This window comes from Haemaphysalis longicornis, unplaced genomic scaffold (genome assembly GCF_048455015.1).
Source record: "Haemaphysalis longicornis isolate Haplotype H1 unplaced genomic scaffold, Haemaphysalis longicornis Haplotype H1 scaffold_6, whole genome shotgun sequence".
NCBI lineage: Eukaryota > Metazoa > Arthropoda > Arachnida > Ixodida > Ixodidae > Haemaphysalis > Haemaphysalis longicornis.
The window spans coordinates 178,758,984-178,771,602 of NW_027526407.1; positions in this window are offsets into that span (position 1 = coordinate 178,758,984).

Sequence of the window (12,619 nt, forward strand, 5' to 3'; positions counted from 1 at the left end):
GGCAGCGCACAGTTCACACTTTCGTTGCAAAGTACTATGTTGCCGCGTACCTACCCTTCCCTGCTTGTTCTTTGGCTCCGCCATCTACCGGCATGTACGTCGCCGATTCTCCCACGTGCGTCACAAAACAGAAATCTTCCAAATCGACGGTTTTGTCGCACTTCCGGCGAAGAGAAGCGTCGTCTGCTCAGCGTCGACGGGTTGCGGTGGTGCCTTTAGTTAATTATCCCTTCCTGGAGCACGCCTAACGCTTAGGCGTTCTCCCCATTTATATTTTCTTCGCTCTTACAACGCTTCCGGTTCAGCCACGCAGGCTAGGCCGACACCACGACGACAGGACAGCAACGCTGACTTCCGAGTTGGCAGACCGCCTTTGTACATGATGCTGATGGCGACACGAACGCGTAAGCGGATCAAAAGTTCCGTGTGACTGGTTCGCTGATCCTTGACTCCGACAATACCGATCGCCGAACAGTAGTCGTGACAGGATTGTGAAGCAGAAATTCTGGCCAGACAACATTCGTGCATAAAAAATGTGGCTCTGGTTTGTTAGTTCCTAGAGTGTTAGAATGTAATAAACATAGAAAGGTGCATGAAGTTCATACAACTCAACAGCAGCAATAATTCCATACGTATTTCGGCTTACGACGCTTCGGCCGTTCGCTTTAGCGACATGTCGATTCCGGGAAATGCAAAGTGCATATTAGTGTACAATCAGCAATGGTTGTACAATATATAAACTCAGTTAAGGGAAGAGGACGAGTTTCGGAGGGTTTTCAAATAATAAAGAATCAATATTGACCGAAGTTTTTAGCCTAAAGCGTAAAACAAAAGACGGCGAGGACTATTTCCATAGGGCGAAGTCGCAGTCGCAGCCGAAACAGTGCTTTTGCTGGAGATCAGCTATGGGGGGGGGAATGCAGAGAGGAGCTGGAGGTCAGCTTCATGAAACCTTACAGCGCAGCTGTTATTGAAGAAATTTTCAGTTAACCAGCGAGGAATTCTTGACATCAAGCAGGAAACATTGACGTGACTTGAAGGGTGGGTCTCGAATTAGAATGCACATGTACTTCGGCGCAACGGCAAATTAAGTCGTGCGGCAGTGCGCTACTGCCTCGGGATCGTTCAAGGAGCGTCACAAAATTAAATTTTGGCCGGATGATCTTTCATGGGCGACGCACCTTAAGGCCTAGGCTGTGTCCGGCGTTCGTCCGGCGTCCGTGCTTACGCCACAGCACGGTGAAAATCGAAACACCTGTGAACAAAAGCTTCACAAAAGATTAACGAGAACAAAATAAAGAGTTTCCAAAAGGTTAGAGAGAAAGGGAGGGGAGGAAGGGATGGGAAGCAGACTGGCAGATTGTGCATGAAAGGTGTAAAGAGCATCTATGGGTTAGGGGCACCATAGAGGGGAAAAATACATGGTTAGGAGTGGTGTATCTGTGGACTGGAAGTAGTGCTACGGAGAAAAATGTAGAAATGGTAAACTGTTTGAGAAGAGATATAAACGACTTCAAAGATTCGGGCAAAGTAATCTTATTTGGAGATATGAATGCCCATATAGCAGGATTGGATGGATACACAGACCACAACGGTTCACTAGTGATACATCTATGTCAGGAAAACCGGCTTGGAATAGTAAACACGGAAAGCAAGTGTGACAGACAAATAGCGTGGGAAAGCGGTAACAGGCAGTCTAGCATACACTACAGTATAGTATCCGAGACAGTATACGAAAGGTTGCGAGAAATGAGGATAGATGAAAATGGAACAGATTGTTTAGGAAGGGACCACAAGCGGCTTCGCTTGCACTTTGGAGGCGCAACCAGGACAAATTTAGAAATAGGTACAATAGGAGGAACTAATTTGAATAATGAGCAGTTAAAGGTCATCGCTGATAGATTGGAAGATGAAATCAATAAATATCCAGACGAAAATTGGGATTACGACGAAATCATTGCGTTCATAAACAGTAACATGAATGAAGCAAAGCAATGAACCCGATGGAAAGGGAGGAGAGAGCCGAAAAGCTGGAGGAGTAAGGAAATAAAAGAGGCTAATGACCAGGGAAGAAAGGCATCGAGAGAACATAGAGAAGCCCAAAGAACTGGTAGGGAACCGGAGGTAGTGAAGGAGAAATGGGATGTCTACCACGGGAAAAAACCAGCGAACAACGGATGGCAGAAATACTGAAGAAGGACAAAAGCGCATCTAAGAAGTTTTGAAACCATGTAAATTTACTGAGTTCAAAAAACGACATCTATCAAATATTCCTGATTGATGAGAATGGGAAACATTTAGAACACGTTGGCGCATATTCATCGAGGGAGTAGTGAGAAGTTTAAGGCAATAGTGGTAGGGAAGCCTGCACCGATAACATCACCGCCACAGAAGACTGCAGAAAGGGAAATAGGTTTGAGAAACCTTGACTGAAAAAAAGCAGAGCGAGAAGTTTCCCCTCAGACAGCAGGCGGCCCGGACGGATTACCAATGCAACTGATAAACCTGCTTGGACCTAAATGTAAGGAATCGTTGATGAGGGCGATAGATAAGGTGATAGAAACCACACAAATACAAGAGGACTGGCTAGAAAGTAGGATGGACTTAATATATAAAGGCAGAAGAGACAAAGCCAGTATTGATTCATACAGACCACAGACAGTAACGTCAGTGGTGTATGGATTCGTAATTCAGGCTATAAAATCAGACATTTAAGCATGGATGGTAAAAAAATGAAATACTTGGGGAACTGCAGAATTGATTTAGACACGACAGGCGACTGGATGACAATTTGTTCGTGATAACGCAATGCATTGAAATTGCGAAAGGACAGAACAGACCATTATGGATTACGTTCTTGGACATTACAAGGGCATACGACAGCGTAAAGATAGAACGGCTGTGGAGAATGCTGAAACTCCAGGGATTAAATGACTAGTCAATACAATTCCATATGACAATCTATAAAAACAAAAGATTTCTCCTTACATAGGAAAGAGAGAAATGCACTTAGCAGGTCCCCGATGGATATATCCATCGGGGACTGAAACAGGGATGCCCTATGAGCCCAATACTGTTCGTGCTTTACATGGCAGGTTTAAAAAAAACTGGAAGTCAAGAAGGGTTTAGCCTAACCCATATGCTGCAAGGCGAAGTGGTGCAACAGCATATTGCGGGAATGTTATACGCAGATGATATTGTTCTTTTAGCTGATAACCAAGCCGATAAGCAACGGCTGAAAAACATTATCGACCAGGAAGCCACCGACGTCGGGTTAAATTTTAGTGCAGAAAAATCAGGAATTATGGTTTTCAATGACGCTACCACTGACGTGGTGTCTATCCAGCAAGGCCAATTATCTAGACTGAAGGAATATAAATATTTGGGTCTTTAGATAAACGAAGGGGATAACTACTTAGGAACTCACGAGGAGCAACTTAAGGTTAGGGGAAAGTGAAACTCTGCTATAATGAAGAATAGAGCTCTGTGGGGGTATAACAATTATGAAGGTGTAAGAGGAATTAGGAACTGAGTAACGGTTCCGGTTCTCACGTTTGCGAATGCTGTACTGTGCTTAAAATCAGGCTTTCTATCAGGCCTTGAAGTAAACCAGAGAAAGGTGGGACGTTTGGCCTGAGGCGCGCATGGAAAAACAACTAACGAAGCAGTTCAGGGAGAAATGGGCTTGGCGTCGTTTGAAGTTTGAGAAGCACCGAGTAAAATATGCTTTGAGATGAGGTTGACAGCAATGAATCAACCAAGGTTTGCTGCTAATGCTTTTAGGTAGCTATAGTTGAAAATCGTGGACACGCAGTTGTTAAGAAAGACTATAAGGCTAACGATGAAATACGGAAAGAACCGTCGAAAATCCAAAACAGCCAAGGTAACCAAAAAAGAGGCAAGGCAGATTGGAACGAATAAATGGTGGGAAAAACTCGAACCTGAAACATCGTTACAGATGTACAGGGCTGAGAAATTGAACATCAGAAAGGACAATTTGTACAATAATTCCCAGTAAGTGCTTTGCTTTTTCAGGCTAGAGCAGGTTGCCTGCGAAATAAAGCTTTGTGGGGAAGTATTCACAAAATGATGGGGTATGCGTGGTCTGCGGGAAAGAAATAGAAACTATGCGGCACATAGTGTTAGAATGTGGTGGTATCCATCCAAATCTACATGAAGGGAATATTCGGCTTTCAGAAGCCCTAGGATTTAAGGGTATCACAAAGGAAGGCAACTTCAAGGCTGTCGAGTGGACGAAAAGAAGACTAGGTGGCTGGGGGATGAAAAGCAGAAAGGGGAATGTTGCCTAGGGCAGGTACAACCTGTAACAGCAAAAAAAGTATTTTGTGCCTAATAAGCCTTTTGTGCCTGCCCTAAGCAGCGCTAGTATTAAACCAAGAGTATAAAACATGGATAAATTAGACCTTTGTGGTGAGATGACATGCCATGAACTCGATGCAAAGTGGAGAGCAATAGCTATCATCATCAACAGCAGCAGGGGGAAGGGAGAGAGAGACAGACGCACAGCACCGTGTGAATCGAAACATCTGTTAAAAGGTTCACAAAGGATAAAAGGTTCGTAAAGAGAGAGAGAGAGAGAGAGAGAGAGAGAGAGAGAGAGAGAGAGAGAGAGAGAGCTCCTGGAGAGCCATGCTGCGCATGCGCGAGGAGCATTGGGTTGAACTGGATTGATTTGAATTTGGATTTGGATTGCATCGGATTGGATGCATTTTATTGGATTGAAATAAATTGAATTGTATTGCATTTGATTGAATTGAAAGTCTTTGTAGCAGCAGTAAGCGCTCTAACGGGTAATGTATGGTAAGAACAATCCCCAGTGCTTCGCCCACTCGTCATGATTCACACCGTAGAGATGTGTAAATTTTTTTACTTTTTTTGCGCAGTTTATAAAAGGGCATGGTCTGCGTATCGTATTGGCGAATATAAAACAAAACTTTTTGGCTTAGCTGTGGAACTACCATATGAAACGTTATTTTAACGTTTAAGGCAATGGCACGATTTGTGCAATTTAAACTCGTACTTTGCAGTTATGAAAAGGCAATTGTACTTTCAGAGGAAGAAATACTTATGCGTGCATTTCGCGAAATTTGTATGTCTTTACATACAGTAAACATAGTATCATCCCATCCACTTAAACAAGACACGAGTTAGAGTTGGAGGGAGTAGAGGGATACGGCCGATGCCGCCAGCGAAACCAGCCAATATCACAATTGGCAGCACTTAGCACCAAAAAAGCGCACGAATAGCCGTTATAGGGATAAAGAACGCTCCATGCCGATAAAAGAAAAACCTAGGGTGGAATAATCGTTTTGTTCAATTAATGCACAGTCGAACAAAAAGGAGTCGCCCACGGCCCCAAAGCTTACACTAGCTTGCTGAGACCACTCGTATTATTGTTTAAGGCGTACTTGTCTAGCAGTTGATAAACAGAGTCGCGTAGGAATGGAATTTCATGGGAAGTAAGGGGCAAGGAATTAAGGGGCAATAAAATGCGCAACACGCTCTAATAATGTTTCTGTGCAATACTGTGCAACCCTTCCGCTACCTGTTGTTACAGTTATAAATGTTTAAAAGCGATTGGAACAACAGAGTTGAATACTACAACTGCCTGTGTTCGCGATTGCACGGCGTCACCACAACACGACCAAGCCCATCATTGGCGCGAACCAGCGGCCAATAAGGCAATATATAAACCGACGTGGGTTCGGAAAGCTTGTGCGTGCTCACTTTAACAAATTTTCAGGCGATTCTTTAGACATGCGCTAGGATAATTTAGACTCCTGTACGCCCCGCCATTCCTTAATCAGCTTTTCGAGCCGTGAGCGGGTTGCGGGACTCATAAACAAAATGATGAGAAATGTACCAAACGGAACGCAGAAAGTCAGACGGCTCCGCCCCAAAGCGATTCTGCGGCACAGAAGATCGCAGCAGCAGACGACGCTCACAACCTGACATTTTTGCAGACGTCACCGAGAAGCGTAGCATGATGAGCAGTCAAGCTCGGGCGGAGCGAGGAGGCGGAACAAAACGAAGGGAATCGCGGCGAGGGCAAAAATGCCATGTTTTGATTTGTAATGTCTCCAATACTGCTCATCACATTCACAAAGCTCTCAATGGAGATGACTACTAGAATATTGAAATATTTGAACCCGGGAACACCAAAGTATCGGTGACCCCTGTTTTGGGGCCCCTTTAAACTGATGTCGAAGCTGGTTTCATTGTCACAAAGTCATCCTGTGTAAAGAAGAATTGTGACTCCTCAGCCCTTTTTCTACGTTGTGTGGGAAAATCAATGCTGTGCAAACCAATTCATGAAAATGCTATTTGTAGTGTGTATGTTAACTTCTGAGCCAATAAAAACCCCAGAATCAACCATCGGTTTCTATCGCATGTTTTGGCACCCTAACCAACTCATTTGAGTAAGTAGGTGTTGTCAAGGGCATAACCAAAGTAAGTATGTTGTTACCCAAACGTTGAGCCTAACGATACGTAGCCACATAAAACTCCTTGCGCATCAAGCGTAGTGTACCTAAAAGGAGGTACGATGTGAGAATGCATACACAATATTAATATTTGTAAAATAAAGCGTTGCAGGCTGAATTTGTTTTCGAGTTCACTGCTCTGTTCGCTTTCTGTAAGCCCTGCTGCGAATGACATCCTGCGCGAAACTTTCGTAATTCACTTTTCCCATCAATATTGTGCTGTATTCGGTTTGCGCCCTCAATGCTTTCAGAATCCGTTTCCGTGCAGCAATCTCCGGAAAAAGGGTCTTCGACCTAGCCTGTCATTCCCAGCTTTTGCATTAAAATGATTGTGCCCTTCCCCTTGGGGACATGACACATGGGAAATACGGTTATTGAGCGCAAGCCTATTCAATGCAGGAGTTTTATGGCAGCTGGCTTACAGCTATTTAGTTCGTTTGCCGTCCTGTCAAAAATTTTGACACGAAGAGGTGCAAGCACACTCACGTCTGCTATTAGAAACGTTGCATAATCTAAGTGTCGGGGCTCCGCGGAGCGGAACACCATCCTGAGCTTTCAATCAACTTACATAAGGTGATTTTTCATTACCGAACCCGCGCCCAAGTGGGCCCAGCTGTGGGGGCATTCACATTGTCGAACTCCAGCCTTATGTTTTGTATCGGGAGCTACACTGGTTGAGGTTGAGCAGTTTCGCGTGGCCCCTGGAGAGCCGTGCTGCGCATGCGCGAGGAGGAGTGACGTCACACGGTGCACAGAACGTTGCTCGCTGCCGGCGTCTCTCATGCATCCCACATGCCATCGTCTGCGCCGACCTGCGGTCTTCACGTGGCGGCCCGGCCCACTTTATGAGCATGCTAGGGGTGGCCGGGTGTGGAACGATGGCTCGGGCGTCGCATCAACACCGGCGTGCACTGGTGGGACCAGCTTAGGTCTTGGGCGATTCGTGACGCTGCGCCGGAGTCGCTTGACAAATACGCATGTGTCACGTAATGCGTATACCGTGCGTGTGTCATTGAAGCAGCAGTATGCATGGTAATAGAGATAATCCTAGGCAACGAGGAAAGCTAGGAATAACCACATGAATCCTAGCTCGCGCTACGTATGTCCTGGCATAGCCCGCTAATTTTTGGAGGTGGGCTTTTGAGACCCGTGTTTAATTGAATGGAGTGGATTCACATTATAATCGTTTTCTGCACATTGCTTGTCTGCTGAGACACGCTGTTTCGTGCAGAGTATCAATTTCGTTTCGCGATGGTTGATGCTCTTACAGATATTGCAATGACGTTGAGCGAAAACGTGAAGGGCATCTCTAGGCAGCAAAGAATGGTTCCAATTGAACTTGCATTATGTTAACAAAAGTATTTTAGTGTAATAATGTTGAACTTTTAATTATGTGGTGGATGGACAATAGCAAAGTCTAGCTTAAGCCAATTGAGGTTCATACAAATATGGCTGAAACTGAGCTCGAATGTTTAATAAAATCAGGGGCCTTTTGAACGATAGCCTCGAGCAGTATAACAATATCAAACTGTTGTTGCAAGCATATATGAGATAATTAAAAATAAAGCACTAAGCTTTCAGAACCAAACACAAAGGCTTTACGAAAAACTCAATGAAACCGAAACCGGCTAGCAGCTTATAGAAATAGACCAGTATACAAAACCCAAACTCACTGTAGTAAGTCCGTTGGGCTAAGTAAGACGACCTTTCAGTGTAATAGTAGGGTGGGCTTTTGCGTGAACGTAAAATTACACCCAAAGATAAGGTGCTGCAAATCGCTTACAAACCAATGTCTCCAGTTCATTATAGCAGAGCTTCTTTCAAAATCCGCTTTGTGATAAAATAGTGCTTTTTCTAGAGAAAATAAACGGAGTACGCACACTCTGATCTTCCGAATAAATCACCCGTTTTTATGAATGAGCGCCTCTCTAAAAGAACGATGAAACCCGGCTTTAAACGCGCGTACACCATGAGATAGCCGGACAACAAACACGCTGGGATCGCCTCTCACTCAAAAATACAAGTAGTTCTGGACAAGCTATTTTCTCCAAACTAGAAAACAATTAGCAAAATTTGGTGATCTCGATGACCGAAGCCGAATATGCGATAGTGCTTCGGGACACCTACGCGGTACTTCGTGAAAGTCAATTAGGTTGTATTTCTTGACTCCGATTTTCACACGCCTAACCAGTAGGAGGAATCAGGTACAATATAGGACTACAGAATTCTCAAAATTTCCTTGAAAATCAGATGGCAACAAAAAATTGTCGGTATTTCGAGCGTTAGCGCAACCAGGCAAAAATGCACTTTTTCGTCGTTTTCCCACACGGTCTGCACACCGAAATACATGAACTCGCTCACGAACTGCGGCACTGTTTATTCAACCTGAGCCTGCCGTTATTGCCACGACATCTACATTTTGTCGGTGCGATAAATTTAAAGCTTTCTTTTTTTCGGGAACCATATTTAGCGACAATCTGGGTGGTGTGTTCCCCCCTACGTTTTGATCTACAGTGGTTCCTTTGTGAACCTGACGCGATTAGGTAAACGGTTGTCATAAGTTAGGGTACAGATATTGTAACTGTGCCCGTTGGCGATTCCAGTGTTGATCGCACTGACACAGCCAACTTAGGCGATCACTGCGTAGTAGATAACAATATTTAGACAATATAATGAGAATGCGTAAAGGCATCACTAAAATCCCAGTAACCTAATGGGCCTACACTAATTTTTAGCGGAAATATTGTGAGCACGGTTCGGCGATAGACCACACATATAATTTCGATGGACATTCATCAGAACAAAACACAAGTGCTAGCAGAAACGTCTTTTTGTAGTATTGATGATAACAAGTTTAATGATGAGGATACCGCACACGCCGGCAGTTACACTGATGCTTTTACCAGCATCCAAGAACGAAGAAATGCACAGAGAACCAAACATTCTTCGCACAACCCCGTGTTCCCGGGCGTTACAAATCGTATTATTGATATATTGAAACGCGAAGACTACTTGCACAGCAAATGTCGACGTAATAACAATAGCGAGCATTGCTGACGCCATTTGTGAAACTGGCGCACCAATAGCGCAAATAATACCGCGAAAGAATTCAAGAACGCGTGCAATCACGCACAGTATATCAATGACGAAGCTTTTCTAGGTGAGCGCTGTGGGACAGACAGAAAAGTCTCAGTATTATTGTTTACTGGGGTCGTTAGTGGTGCTAGTACTCGTCGTCATATGCATCGAAGAGGTCGTCGCCTTCTTCGCGGCGAGTGGTGGATGCAAAGTCATCCTCATCATTGTAGACTTCGACCAGCTCAACTGGCGAAGCTTGCATCAAGTCGCCGAAGGCCTGAACCATGGCGAATCTGCAGAATGTTTTTATACGTGAGCACTGAAGCACGTATCACCTCGCTTTTGTACAATACTGAAGTTGTTTATACAATACGTGCTTTCTTTGCACTATGATGGAGGTATATATCGTACTATGCACCGATATGGTCGTGTTCCACATGCCAAGCGTACATGGGCGGTAGCGTTTGACGAAAGCGCTCTAGTTGTTTGTTGGGGGCCAGGAATGTCGCGCGCGTATACGGAAAACGCTCGGCGGTCGCTTGGAGGCAGCGCACCCGAGGGCTCGGCCTTGTCTTGGTATATTTTTGTTGCATTACCGAACCGACTGCTTCTATATCATCATCATCATCATCACCAGCCTGTCTACGCCCACTGCAGGGCGAAGGCCTCTCCCATTATTCTCGAATTACCTCGGTCCTGTGCCAACTGTGACCAATATATCCCCGCAAACTTCTTGATCTCATATGCCCATCTAACTTTCTGCCGCCCCCTGCAGCGCTTGCCTTCTCTAGGGATCCACTCTGTTACCCTTAATGACCAGCGGTTACCTTGCTTTCGCATTACATGCCCTGCCCAAGTCCATTTCTTCTTCTTAATTTCTACTAATATGTCTTTAACACCAGTTTGCTCCCTGACCCACTCCGCTCTCTTCTTGTCCCTTAATGTTACACCTATCATTTTCCGCTCCATTGCCCGCTGAGTCGTTCCCAATTTAAGTTGAACCCTCTTAGTGAGCCTCCAAGTTTCTGCCCCGTAGGTGAGTACCGGTAAGATGCAGCTGTCATACACTTTCTTCTTCAACGACAATGGTAGGCTGCTATTCATTATCTGATATTGTCTACCATATGCACCCCACCCCATTCTGATCCTTCTAATTATCTCTGTCTCATGGTTGGGATCTGGGGTCACAACTTGGCCTAAGTATATATATTCGCTTACCACTTCCACTGCCTCGCCATCTACCTCAAACTGCTGTGCTGTCCCGAGTTTATTGATCATTACTTTAGTTTTCTGCATATTAATTTTCAGGCCCACGGTTCTACTCTGTTCGCCCAGTGCGAAAAGCATGCTTTGCAATTCGTCCCCCGAGTTACTTAGCAAGGCAACGTCATCAGCAAATCTGAGATTACTGAGGTATTCTCCATTAACCCTTACTCCCACCTGTTCCCAATCCAACGTTCTGAATACTTCTTCTAAGCATGCTGTGAATAACATTGGAGAGATTGTGTCTCCTTGTCTGACACCCTTCCTTATAGGTATTTTACTGCTCTCCTTATGGAGGATGATGGTAGCTGTAGACCCATTATAGATATCCTCTAGTATTCTTACATAATGCTCATCTACCCCCTGGTTCCGTAATGCCTGAATGACTGCTAGGGTTTCGACCGAGTCAAATGCTTTCTCATAATCTATGAAGGCTATATATAGGGGTTGAGTATACTCAGCGCACTTCTCTATCACCTGATTGATCGTGTGAATATGGTCCATTGTTGAATAACCTTTACGGAACCCTGCTTGTTCTTTAGGTTGACTGAAATCTAAGGTTGCAGAGATTCGGTTAGCGATTAACTTGGTAAATACCTTGTAGACGACTGACAGTAAGCTGATCGGCCTATATCGGTTCCCCTTATATTACATGCAGAGCATCTGATTTACTCGCCTTGTCCCTCCGGCGTCGTCGTCGTCGTCGGCGTTGTCCGCTTCTCCCCCCTTCTCCTCGCCGCGCCAGCTGCTCTCTCCGCCGCTCACCCCCTCTCCTCTAAGATAGCGAACACTCTCTCGCGAGGGGCATGGAATTGCATTGGATTGGCTTGGCTTGGCTTGGCTTGGCTTGGCTTGGCTTGGCTTGGCTTGACTTGGCTTGGCTTAAATTGGATTTGGATTGGATTGGATTAAAGTGAATTGTGTTCGATTGCGCTGCGTCTATGCCGCGGCACGTTGCGTCATAGCCGCGACAGATGCGCTGGGACCGGCGCATGTGCAGTACTCTCTCTTCCGCGGTTTCCTCTCCTTCGGGGGCGCTGCGCATATAACCGCTGTGCCGTTCTCCGGCGAAGCAACATCCACGCTTGGCCCAAACACCTAGTGTCCACGCCGCTTTAGAAGTACGCCAACGTCGTCATCCACTGGGACCGGCTTAAGCAGTCCCCTCAACGTTATGCGCGCTATAAAACGTGGTCCCTCCTCCGCCCGCCTATGCGTCGCATCGTAAAGGTATTTTTTGTTTCCTGCACTGGGGGGTAGTAGCTAGCGCCACTCGGACTACTCAGGGTGAAAGGGACCTTGTTTTTAACCCCACGACCGTGACACGAGTGTCTACGACATGTCGAGAGTGGTCGACCAGCGTTAAACCCTCTTAAGCTACCGTATATATAAGCTTTAAATATATATATATATATATATATATATATATATATATATATATATATTTAAAAACTTGGGTGCGACCACTTGGAAAACACTAACAAATACTTTATTTCGACAGTTTCGACCAGTGGTCTGGTCTGCTTCAGGGAAAATTACAAGTGACTGAATATGCTCTACGATACACACTTCACGAGAGCGGGGAATTTTGCCCTCTAACTCTCTTTCTTGCCAGAAAAGAAACCAAATAAATGAAAGCAAACATGTACAATAATCCCAGCGGCACATAAACACGTCTCTCCCCAGGCGAGCGGCGATACAAAGCAAGGAGAGGGGAAAAGGAAAACAGGAGAAAAAAGGAGTATAAAGAAGGAGGCAATTACAAATAGAGAAAG